The 13212-nt window shown below is 39.0% G+C and overlaps 1 protein-coding gene across 1 annotated transcript in view; it reads right to left on the reverse strand.

Moving 5' to 3' along the window:
- The window catches only part of si:ch211-196i2.1 (collagen alpha-1(I) chain), a 102999-nt gene that overhangs the window by 89158 nt on the left and 629 nt on the right, over positions 1 to 13212 (reverse strand). The gene's annotated exons all lie outside the window — the stretch shown is intronic.

Below are 13212 nucleotides of genomic sequence, written 5' to 3' on the forward strand. Positions count from 1 at the left end.
ACGGTTTGTCCTCAGACTGACCTGTTTTGCATAAACTGATGGAAACTCAATCACCATCAAGTCTGAGTCCTGCAACATAGTAACGGCAACCACACTTCAACATCCTGACAGGCATGTGTCTGTTTGTGCGGGCGCCAGCAGCACAGATACCAGTGGTTTTCTCTTCATGTCTGTCAGCAGCACAGACCACAGCAGATTACCTCACTCTCACCTAATCAGAGAGATGAGAACACTGCTGGGTCATGAGAACCAGGTTACACTCACTTAATTTAAGAGGTGAGGAGGCAGAGAAAACGAGAGGGAAGACAAAGACGGTGACGTGATGATGAAGAATGACCGGTTTTACACAGCGGGGCATTTGTCCAAGCAGGCATCTGTCTGAAAAACACTCTTATTCATTTTTAGATTGACAACTGGCAAGATAGTTGGGTGATATGACAATATACATATATAAGGAGCTATATATATATAGATAGCTATCAATGATATATCTGGTTGTATTGGTAATTCAGAGAGACAGGGGACCTCCAGTGGCACTGGCAGGTATTGTTAGCACCTAAGGTAAACTCAAACAGCAGCTCTTTTCTGCATCTAAAACCATAATAAGAAATTCCTAAACACTAACTGACACATGACAAGCTACAACTTAACAAATATTGATGTAGACAGGGTTTATTCTTCATCTTTTACAAACGGGCTGGCTTTGTTGTACACACATGCAATGCTATGCTTTTATGAATGCCATTATGAGACCTATTTTTAAAATATATCAACAAGAGGATGGCAGACATTAACGCTGTGTAAGCGCCGTGATACACTAAGCCAATGGTGGGTATGCTGGGGAACTTCTGTCGCTCTACTTTTTGCAGTGTGTCCCGCACCATTGGCATGTCAAGGGTTTTTCAGTCAATTCAGCAAATTGAATCAGCGTTGGAGACGGTGGAGCCAGAATGAATTCACTATGATAGGCAGTTCTTCCAATTTACGAGAAGAGAAACAGATGTGAGAAAAACAAACAAACAGCAAATATCAAGAGGGTGTGACATCAAAACAAACTTGTAATATGAGGTAAGGTTTTTTTTTGTTGTTGTTATTGAGCTCTTCGGCAGAAACATTTCCTAATGGTTTTTGTTACTGTCCACTGGTGCTCCGTAAATATGCTTTGTTCTTTCGACATAGGGATGTGTTGTTAATATTTTAACTGGCTAATGAGCTCCTTGAATCCATCTTGTCCTCTTCCAGCAACCCTATTTGAACTACATATACAGACTAATGCCTCCTGCTGGTATGAAGAATTATTTCTTCTCACGATAGCGCTGAACATATGCGCTAGTTGGCTGTTGGCTACAGTTTTTGTGTGGCATTCAAGTGCAACTTTTTGGTTGAGATATGGCAACATGAGCCAATTCAAAAGTCGGTCTTTGCTGCCACTAATTCTTCCATTTCCGTTTGGTGTGTCTGGGCCTTAAGACTAAAACTTCGCTCTCCACATTGTTAGAGCAAATCGTCTGACAATTTAGTACTAGAGACGTGTCGGCCCTAATTAAAATTATGTAAGTGGTTCTAGAGGCTACATAGAAAATATGAAAATGCTATTGGCATATCTTAATGCCAAGACCAACTTTTTTTGTAATTCAAAACTATTTACAGTTTTCAGGAGGACTACATTTTGAAATATTGGAGTGACTGGAATTTTGGTGAGGAAGTACCTTAATTTTTTTTAGTGTATGTAAATTATATACATTGTACTGTGAAAGACAAGTGTCATTCACATCTAGTGTTAATGCCTTGCTCACATCTTGAGACACAGAAGAAGGGTCATTTTTAACCTGTCGTGTATAAAGTGTCCTAAAATGTTTAGCATTGGGCACCTAATTTGCATACTCATGCAAAATACTAATTTGCTGCAATTGGGTTGTTGTTTTTCGGATGCTACCACTATACCTGCACACATCAAAGTTAATTTCCAAATGTACTATATTGGTGTCTGCAATCTGTTCACTTATTCAAGAACAGCTCATTAAAGAGATAATGGATTGTAGAGAACTGGGAAGCCAAACCATTACAATGTGAGTAAAAACAAGCACTATTAGTTTCAGTACAATTTAATTAAGTTTAATCTTTCTCAGTCCCTCCATGTTGGTTCAACACACAATGACTGGCATCCTCTCCTTCTCTATATGTGTGTGTGTGTAAAGGGGGTTAATAAAAACTAAGCTTGTGAAAAGTGTGACAGGAATGTAGCTGGCAGAGCTTCTATCTGTAACATGTCAGTCTGCAGACACACAATCTGATGTCTCTTGAGAATGTACTGCAGACTGAGAGGCTGAAATAAGTACAATAAGTTGCATTGTGTGCATCCCAACTGTCTTTCCATTGTTCATTGTTAACGGGTTTTTTATGTCAGCATGTGTATGCTGCTGTAATGTCTACATGTGCAGTACAGCTAAAATTAGTACCATTACATAAGGTTGTCGAAACAGAGAAAGACAAAGGATCCCATTTCTAATTGCATAACAGATCATATTTAATGCTAACAGAAGTGACCACGTTGACATACAGATTGTTTCTTTGAGTCTTGTATGTAGAGTGCAAACGCTGCAATTCATAGCTTTTGTAGCACACAGCTTTAGTTGTAACGTGTCAGTATTAATAACAGGTATTTATTTGTGTCACTGAGTCCTTGAAGTCTTATTTTCTCAAAAAGACTTGCAAAATTTGGCAAAGCAGTATTTTCATTTCACTTTGATTTCAATGCAATCCCAATTTTTAAAGCATTTAAAAGCTGTAAAAGTTTATGAACATTAAATGAAATACCTATTGCTCTTACGTACTTCTCAACCTGTTTTAAGAAAACGTTTAAGGTTTTAGAACTAACTTCTGAATAAATATGAATTTATTCATTTGATTAATTGGAGCTTTTGATGTACGTATGTGCTTTGGCTTTGTTATGACTTCAACACTGATCTGGCTGTGACTGATTACTGCCTTTGTCCTTACAGAATAATGTGTCCAACAGGCAAACATATGGCCAACAAACAAGTACACAAGCACACTCTTTCATCCAGAAAGCACAAAAAGCTGGTAAATGTCCTCTTCTTGGTGGGAACTGTTTTGATTAGAGTGGCACGGTGGCATGCAGGCGATGAATAAAGAAAACAAGCCGGGCCATGGTCCGCAGAAACAAACCCTCCAGGGCTGATAAACCTTGAGCAGTCTGGACTAAAATGTGAGCAGCGAAGGTGACACACCGGACTTCAAAACAAATCAATCACATTTAAGTAAACAAAAGCTTAAGCGGTTGAACGGGTCCTGACACAGCAGCTGATAGGAGTTTAAAGGTGAGGGCATGGTTCACTCACACAAAAGTAAAGAAAAAAAGACAGAAAACAAAATTAATTCAGGGTCTTTCCCTCTGGCTGTCCTCTGTAGGATCTGCTCGAGTTCTCTTAGTCATAACAGAGATGTCACCTCAGGTCCTTCATCAGTCAAGTTCAGCCAAACCAACAAAGATAAGCATCTGCACACGTTCATCATAATAGAGGACGTTTATGAACATGTCAAGCTCTATTCATTTCAACCTGTAAGACCTATTCATTGCACAGAGCAGGTTCTATTCAATTTTTTAGAGACAAGGTTTCAAAAATGAGAGCAGGAAATGCAAAAAAATAATACTTCAAATGCCACAAGGCTGTGGCCAAAAGGTGGTGCCATTTAGTTGCGATTATTCAGACTTAAAGCGCTTTTCATACAAATTGTGACAAAAAGTTCTTTTTACAATAATACCAAACAGCAGCCCCCCTTCCATAAAAATAAGAATAAATAAGTAAATAAAAATCCCATATATAAATAGAATGATAACAGTAATAATAAAAAATACTCAAACTGTAAATTAGAGATAAATAAAAGGATAGCACAAAGTAAAATAATAAATAAATATTAAAAATAATTAAATGACACAGAAAGTCCTTTATTACATTGATTTGTTTGGGGCCATGTAGAAAAAAATATCATGCAAGTTGTGGAGATGTAAGTGAGTTAAAGAAAACCCAACTTTTTATGCTTTTGCACTGCCAGGTGAACATTCAAGAATATCACTGGTGTAATTTAATCTTTTTAGTATCAATAAATCCCTGCTAGAGACCAAAAATGCTGTGTGTAGCCAAAGTGCATGAATGGCATATTCAACACGACTGGGACAGCCATAGTTCTCTGTTTATTTTACCATGCAGTGTACCTTACTGATGTCACACAGGGGTCAACGAAAATCCACATGGTCTACAGAAAGGTTTATTTGAATCAGGGAGTCTATGTAAGAGCCAAAATATTTGACAATCAACCATAAATGTGTTTAAAATGTACTTAATTTTATATGTGGCAAGGACAGGAATTAAGTGTGTGTGTGTGAGTGTGTGTGTGTGTCTGAAACAACATTGCATCACCTGGCATCTGTTTTGCGGAACACAAGCGTATTAAGGCAGTTACACATGTCACAGCTGCAGCAGTTAAACTGGCCTCCTGGCTCCACCTTGACTTTTTTTTTGACGACGACGAATAACAATAATATGATAGTTTAAATGTGTCCCAGGGGGCAAATGGTTGCCAAATAAAGTCAGGTCCTGCTATTAGACACCAATCTGTACCAGATTTAGGTCTGCACGCATGCCAGGATAGAAGACACTCAAGCCAAAGTCACGCCAAGTGCTGGTACTGACTCCTGTGCTCAGAACCGTTGTTTGGATGAAGCAAGAAAGCCGTATAACACGACAAAACAACAAACACATCATAAAGCCAAATCTGTGAGAGACAAATCATAACTTTTGAAACACAGGTACCTCAGAACAATCGATCACCGTCACAACGGCGAAGTACCATGGTAGACCTAATCTTCCATTGCTTAAAGAAGCTGTAATGAACATTTCCATATAACAACTTATCGACAATGTGAAAACAATGTGTGTTTGTAGTCACAGAGAATAATCAATTTAATCTATTATGTTAGCACCCCATAAAAACCAGACAAAATGTTTCAAAATGTTTAACCATTTATTTGCCTGCCCTTATGGTCTGAACAATGTACGAAAAACCTAAACATGCTTCTCTGACATATTAAAATGTCACTTGAGAAAAATCACAGGTGTCCTTATTCAAGCGTCCCAGTAAGCCATGACAGTGTGACAATTAGCCAGCATAAATATTACGAAGACCCTGAAACTGAAGCAGCTAAATGGAATTCAGTCATCAATAATTTCATCATTAAAACCTGTAATTTTCCTAAAGTGACGTGTTAAAGAGCTTGTTCACACCTGGCACTGACATTGTTCACATCCTGCTTTGTCTTGGATGATCTGATCACAAGTGGACAGCGTTAACTACATGTGTAAACAAACACAGAGATGCGTTGTGATCCAGTCACTCAAACCACTTGCCAAGGTGGACTGGGTTTCATTTGACCACATATCTTTCATAAATTAAATGTTTATGTGTCTTGATGTATCCTGATCAATGCAGGATGTTGTTGTTGTTTTGGTGACAGTGTGCTAATACTCTACTATAACTTATCCATTTCATGACGAGTCAGACAAAGATATAGTTGCTCATAACTACACTAACATGTACACATGATGGCTGCCACGCGTCCCCTGTGTAGGTTTGGCACGTCAGTTGTGCACATTCTCAAAAATGTCCATTTTTCTTTCCTTTTTAATCCTTATCATGTAATCATATCATTCTGTGGACTTGCTCTAAAATCCAGCATTTCTGTGGGTCACTGAACACAGCTCAGCATGCGTGACTTTCTTTCCTCCGCTGCAGCATCAGTCATTTGCAGCGTGTGCAAACAGGAGTTTGGATGTAATAACTGTATGCGAGCCCCTGTGACCTTCTCGAATACGTGACATTAGCAGTGACAACATCTGAGCACAAATGGTCAGCTAAAGACTAAACACAGTGATTTCCCTCGGCTGTCCACCTGTGATCAGATCAGATAATTTCATGATTTGCCCCAAACATCTGTTGTGCAGCTATTTAGTGCCATGTTGTGTGTTGTGTTTATTTTATACAATGTAGATGCTGTGACAGTAGTGTGGTGCATGCTTGACACAGCATACACTAACTTTAAGTAGCCTACATCTATAATGATCTCTAGATTTCTAATTTTTAATAACTGTGTTTGAGACAAATCATTTCATATAAAAACAAACAAAAAAAGCCACAAAGCCATGTGCACTAAAGTGTAAAGCAAAAGACATCATTTTTAATTTACCTGTTGCACAATTACGTTATTATTTCCTACACCTATAGTTACCCTATAATCACTATATGAATTTAAACTACCATCACAATTCCATGGAACGTAAATAGGCAAATGTTTCAAATTACATTTACCAAATGCAGTTGTTCGACAAGAATGTAAACGGACACACCTCAAATAAAAAGAAACATTACATCTTAACGGCAGCTTAAGCAGGCATTACCTGCAACGCCAGGTGCACATCGTCACCGTTAGCTCTTTTTCCAAAACCACAAGCCAGGTGTTTAACATTTGAAAGCTACAAAGAAACTTACATATGCTGCACAGAGAATGAACACAAATTAGCGCGTCAACACTCAAGTGGAACCACAAACAGCATAGCTCGGGACAAAGCACCAGATCATTAAATAGTCCTTTCCATATAAATCTGTGTGTCCGACAGGCTGTAATGTGTCTGCAGGCTCTTTGCGGTGACTGAGCGATGGGAGACACATTGAGAAATGACACTACAAAGTGGTCACTGAGGTAATGTTGTAAATGTTGAAAAAATAAAAAATAAAAAGCCCCGTCTTTTATTCATCTTTAACACCGAACATCTGAGGGACTTTGTCTCAACACTATCAACCCACTCTATCTGCCATCTGGTTCCAGTTGGCCTGAGAGGAGATTACAGACAAGGACGGAGGTTCTGATCCAACATGTGGTTTGCACCTAGCCCTCTCCACCCGCTTTTGTTCACACAAAGCTAACCACAAGCTGTGACCTACTCCACACCCAGAACCAGGACGATGACCCAGTCTGTGTATATTGTAGGAATGTTACACCAGGCACGCCACAGCATGCGGGCCTCTGCCTGGTTAAAGCTGGCTAATGGGCCCCAGATCAGGGCTCACCAGGCACTAAGGCCCGGGATCACGTTTCATTGGATACAGATGGCTGCTCATGGATCTGGCATTATATTGGCAATGACATCATGAGCTCAACCTGCTGGAGGAGCATGAGAGTGTAAGTCACGTAGCTGGTACCGGGCTTTTGATCTGGTTTGAAGACTTTGTGATGTGATGTAAGAGTTGCAAAGAATACCAAAATGAGTTTGAAAGACAACCATTCTCTGTTTAGGTGGAGTTAGAAAAACAAAACACTGCCTGCCAGACTTTTATATGACATTTTTATGATGGTGTTAGATCCTAATCTGATTATCACATTTGTAGATAAAGTAACACCCTCTCCATTCACTGTTTGAAATTCAGGTTCAATAAATAAGTGCATCAAAAAACACATGACTAAACATTAACATAACAATCACAGACTGTATAAAAATAGTGGAGGTAGCCTTCACATCAAAATGTCAATCTGGTGAATGACAGTGACAGAATGATCAACAGTGTAGGTAAGTAGAAACATTTGAACCGATAGTGATGATGACTCCAGAGGAAGGTCAGAGGGCAAGGTTTCTTACTTGGTCAATTAATTTTGGCATCCTGCCATGATATCGACATCTGCCGCTACATAATGATTTCTAGTTTTGGAGCTGGACCATTCATTAACAATGCTATTGGAATATAAAACACACTTCGATTTTTTTGTTACACCGAACTTGCGGAGTGCAGAGCATACAAAATGCCAGGCGAATTGAAACAGAAACTTAACCGTTCATTGTGCTGGGTCTAAAAGTTTGCATTCACTTTTCTCTGCAGTAGCTGCAGCTCTCAACCATCAATCAGATCTGATCAGCTCTGAACGGATCAGCTGATCAATTATCCACCCCGCAAATCCTTACACTGCAGCTGACAGTGTAAAAAAGAATTCCTGAGGAGGTCTGCCTGAATTGCATGTGTGGACCTACAAAAAACTACTTAGTCATAAGACTAAGAAAACTGTGAATGTTTGCCTTTTTTTCTCCTTAAAATGGATTAAACACAAAATAACAAATCTGTTTATCATTAGTTTTCTGTGGATCAACTGTCATTACAGCTTAAGTCAGAATCCCACCTAAATGTAATTAGGATTAATCCTACTGGGATCATGATACACATCGAATTTCATGGCAATCTGCCTGGTAGCTTTGAAGATATCTGCTGTGGGATTTCGAAGTACCAGATAGACAGACATCCTAAGGCCAAGGTCAAAAAGTTTTTGAAGTTGCATAATCTGAAGCAAAGTCTGTGAAATGATGCCTTCCTAAACTCCCAAAATGTGCACATAGACAGACAGCTGAGAGCCTCTCACTGTCAGAGCTCCACCAGCACTCACACAGAAGGTCAGGAAGGTTAGTCAGCAATTTCCACTTCTGAAGAAAGTGTTGGGGTAGCAGCGAGTTGAGTGAATAGGTGGTGCTCAGAGGTATGGAGACACTCAGACACAGGCACACCTCTTTTAGGCATCACAAAACTCTTCCCAGCAGCTGTTCTGCATACTTTGCTCTTGCGATACCTATCTCATAGTCAGAGGTTACAGTAAACTATTCCTGACATATGGGAGTCACATATCACAGCTGGATATGGCTGACTGGAAGGATGCATGGATGGCTGAACGGATGGATGGATTGGAATTGACAGAAACGCCGGATGCTAAATTCAAGGAGCTGCAGAGGTGCTGGCAGACAACTGTGCCCAAAATCTTTCATGCATAGTTGACTGTGCAGAGAATTTTATCCAAACCAATTTGAGAAAACTATTTCTTTACGGACCTCCTTTGTCCAGCGGGTCTTTGGAATTAAGTAAATAAAATTAGATAGATATTATTTTTATCATTTAGATATTAGATAACTTGCAAGAGGTGACAATTAGGCGTGAAAAGAACACTGAAGGAAAACATGCAGCATGTCCATAATGGAAAGGGTTCATTGTGGAGAGCATAAATTAGATTTGAAAATTCAATTGGAATTTTCTATAAAATATAAAGGTTTGAGGTCATGTGGAAATTCAATCTGATGGTAGAGCTAGACAAAAGCCTAAAACATTAGGCTTTTGTCAGGGGATCATTAATATCTACATTAATTTCAAGAAAATCTAATTAGCCTTTCTGCCATCTTGCAAGCAAAAGGAAGCACAAGAGTTCATCCTCTGTGCAACATCAACATGCTCGGACAATACAGAGGCAATATTTAACATTTGTAAATAACGTTTTGGTCTAATTGTGGTGCTAAAATGTTTGTTGTGCCACCAAAAACAATCTGTTTTTGCTGAATCTGCATTTTGTATGACATTTGGATAGAAACCTAGGGTCTGCAAAAAAAGACTCATGTCAAACAGCAATAAAAGTCCGCACAGAGTTACTGATACACTACAAGGCTGGTTGGTGTATACTGCTTCCAGCAGACAAAGACAGAGGCTTCATAGTCAAATCAGAGCTGGCCGACAAGAACGACAGTAGAACAGATAAATCATCTGCAGAGGTATTTGGGTAAAATGTCATTGTGTAAATGAATGTAGTTAATCAAACCGGAGTGAAAAAAGGAACACTTCGGGTACAGTACATACGATTCGCTCAAGTCATAAAGGGTTCAAATATGAAGGCTAGACTGTTGCACAACATATCACAATGGAGGTTATGTAGGTTCTCCTGTTCCCTCTGTCTTCTGATCTAGGCTACCTAACAGGGGCTATATACAGCTCTGCTAAAAAATGCTTTCTGCTTAATGGGCACACCTATGATAAACCAGGCCAAAACATATGATGAAGTTATTTTCCAATTTACTTAAAAGTGCATAAATGCGGTAAAAACCTGCACAAGGTTTGGCACTGCCAAAATACTGCAATTACATGCATTACATTACCATAATGTTGGAGGATTGATTTCTTTCCAAGTCAGCTGGAATCATTTCATCTTGGAGTCAGAATTGGTTCATCTTGCCAATATGGAGACAAGTTCTATAACAAGTTATAAACTACAGCCTGCACAGTCAGGCACTTGTACTCATTGTATTTAGTTTCAGTTGTAGATCATGCTTATCATGAATCTGATGATGGTCTAACGACTGAAATGCCGAAATGACTGCATTTATACGTATAGTTCTTTTATCCAGCGCTTAACAATTTGCCTTTTATTCACCCATAAACACGCACATAGATGCACACCGACACCAATGAAAAACAATGCACAATGCTGGCCAGAGCATCAGGAGCAATTTGGGGTTCAGTGTCTACCCCCAAGGACACTTGGACATTTGGACAGGAGGAGGTGAGAATCCAACTGCCAGGTCTGTGATTAGTTACAATGAGCTTTACCTCCCGAGCCAGAAACTGAGCTGTATGAGAACATTGCTCTATTTAATCTTCAGTTGGCTCACCATGACTTACAATATGTTTTGTCTCATATTAAGGTGTCGATTCATTGTATGTAGGGCTCTATAGTTTCTGCAATGAGGAAAAAATGGACAGAATCGCCGAACTTTGATAAAAAAAAAAAAAATACATTGCAAAACACAGAATTTACTAAAATGTGGATGCAATTCATGAAAAATCTGGCACATATGCACCTATGACTTGGTGTCAGTTTTACGCTGCTCTTTTCCTATGTGTTGTCTCCAACTTTAGTGTTGGCTTGTCTGACTGTGGAGATGTAAGTGACGGCTAGCTTGGCTGTATTTTTTTCTTGGTCAGACAAGCTGGATCGAATCCTGTCCTCCTGTGCTCATCACGTCATTCCAAGCAGTGTCTGATATTTCTGCATCAAACCACTCATCAATCGCATCTCCAAGCGCAGACCAGACGCTGAAGTTTGAATGCCCTCATAAAACTGGGTGGCTGTATGGATGGTTGTATGTTGTAAATTATAAATATATATGTGAAAAAAAGAATATTTTCTTGTGAATTGTTGAAATTGCATTAATACACCACATGATTAAAAGATTCTCTCTGTTGAGAAAACTGGCTTAATCCTAAAATTGAAAACACAGAATTTGGGAGAAAAAAGGAATCTGGAAAAGATTAAAACAGATTTTATAAAGCCCTATATCAGCAGAAAACACAAATTCCCAGATGAGCTCAGTTATATCTGTAACAGGGCAAGATTTTACTGAGGAAACCTAATAACAACAGAGTATACGCAAGGAGATTATAACAGCACGGTTACATAACCATCAGCCTATAGGGTGATACAAGTTTACACAAGGCTTTTACACTCTGCCATCTACAGTAACTCTCTGAAAACACACAGTGAAAACAATCTACAGACGGGTTCAATCAACACCAGTCTAATACAAACTCTCTGCTGGTGCCCTGCTCTCTGACATCCCTGTTTGGGTCGCTGTGTGCCTCGAACATACAGATGATGGCAATAAAGGAAATGATGAAACCCAAACTGGAACATAAACAACGTGTGATGCTGTGGAATCCAGAAATAACACACTGGGGCACCTGTCAGAGCTCCAATTTAATATCAATTTCAACAGGTCATGGATGGATTAAACAACTCCAAACCAGCTCAGAAACACAGCGTGAAGCCACAGCGAGCACGCCGCTGTCACTGTATCCACAATCCTAATAAAACAAAGGAGATCCAGACACCGAAAACACTGATGAGACAACAGAGCTGGCTGCGGAAAACGATGTTGTGATTAACTGCTTGGCAGAGTGAAAGCATTCCATGTGACCTAATAAGTGCGGATGAGTTTCCAGGCATCAGTTTCCACTTGTGTTTTATGCAGAATAAAGACATTTTGTGTGCATGATGTATTCAGCGAGTCAAAACATCTCTGCAGCGCCATGAAAAAGTGGACTTATCAATCAAAGTGTGTGTTCCTCTATAGATGCCAGACTTCAATTCACTATTAGAGATACAAGATCTTTGCTCAAGGTGATATGAACGTTTTGGCAACCTTTTCCAGGTGTTTTTTTGACAATTAAGGTGCACACTGGGGGGCAAGACAGCGGCAATAATATAAATAAAAGAGTGTTTGTGGCTTCAAAAGCCTTTTAAAGTGTGAACAGCACAGTGAAACACCTTTGATTTTGGTTTCAAAGGCTTCCAATTTATGCGTAGACATGTTAATGTGAAATAAATATCAGCAGGCTGGTAATCTGATTTACAAATGTGCTCTAATAACAGTCTTTAATTAGTGTTTTGAAAAGAAAATGCAATCGGCCTGGAGTGAAAAAGTCTTATTGTTTCATTGTGGTCTCAATTTCATTTTCACAGCTTGCCAAAGAACTTCACTCAGTCTACACATGTTTTGGCTTCAATCTCACACCAGAGAGCGATGAATTGCAAATAAAAAGCGAGCATCACAGTTGGACTGACTGCTGAGCTGCTGAGTTTCTGTGGGGCGTCCGATGAAAAGTGGAAGATTTTCATCTGGACACAAACTGCACTGAACAAATGATGTAATGAGCTCCAGCTGATAAAAATCAGCCTGCTGTTGTGACTGGGTGTTAAAGAGCCTTTACTGGGGATGATGCTTTAGTTAGTGCATCAGGAAATCTGGCATGACAGGGAGGAATCAGTTTACAGATGGTGGTGAAACAAAGGATTTTGTGGCTTTTTAAGAGAACAATAGAGGTTTTAAGGTACATAATAGTAGGTTTTGGTGGATATTTGAGGATTTTACTTAATAAGAAAAATGTATAATTTTCACAAGTGAGGTTATTTCTTGATTATGAACTCAAAAACCAAATTCATTAAGGGTCGACAGAGTATTGGCCAGTCCAATTATCAGGGCAGATATTGGCCATTTTGCTGATTTACTGTATTGTTATTTTATTTTACTGATAACCGATAATATTCATTCATGAAAAAGTGTATGTATTACACTCAACCAACATCAGGAAAGGCAGTCTGCAATACATGCAAAGAAAGTGTCAGCATGAGAGGAACATTTATTTTGTAAAGCCTCAGGGATCTATTTTTATTCAATTATTTTTTATGTAAATTTAATTAAAGTTTATTTCAAAAAAGTTTCAAGGTTTTGATGTAACATTTCTCAAAAGCATTTAAACTAAATTTTGTGTTTGAGTTTG

The sequence above is a fragment of the Plectropomus leopardus genome, chromosome 20 (genome assembly GCF_008729295.1).
Source record: "Plectropomus leopardus isolate mb chromosome 20, YSFRI_Pleo_2.0, whole genome shotgun sequence".
NCBI lineage: Eukaryota > Metazoa > Chordata > Actinopteri > Perciformes > Serranidae > Plectropomus > Plectropomus leopardus.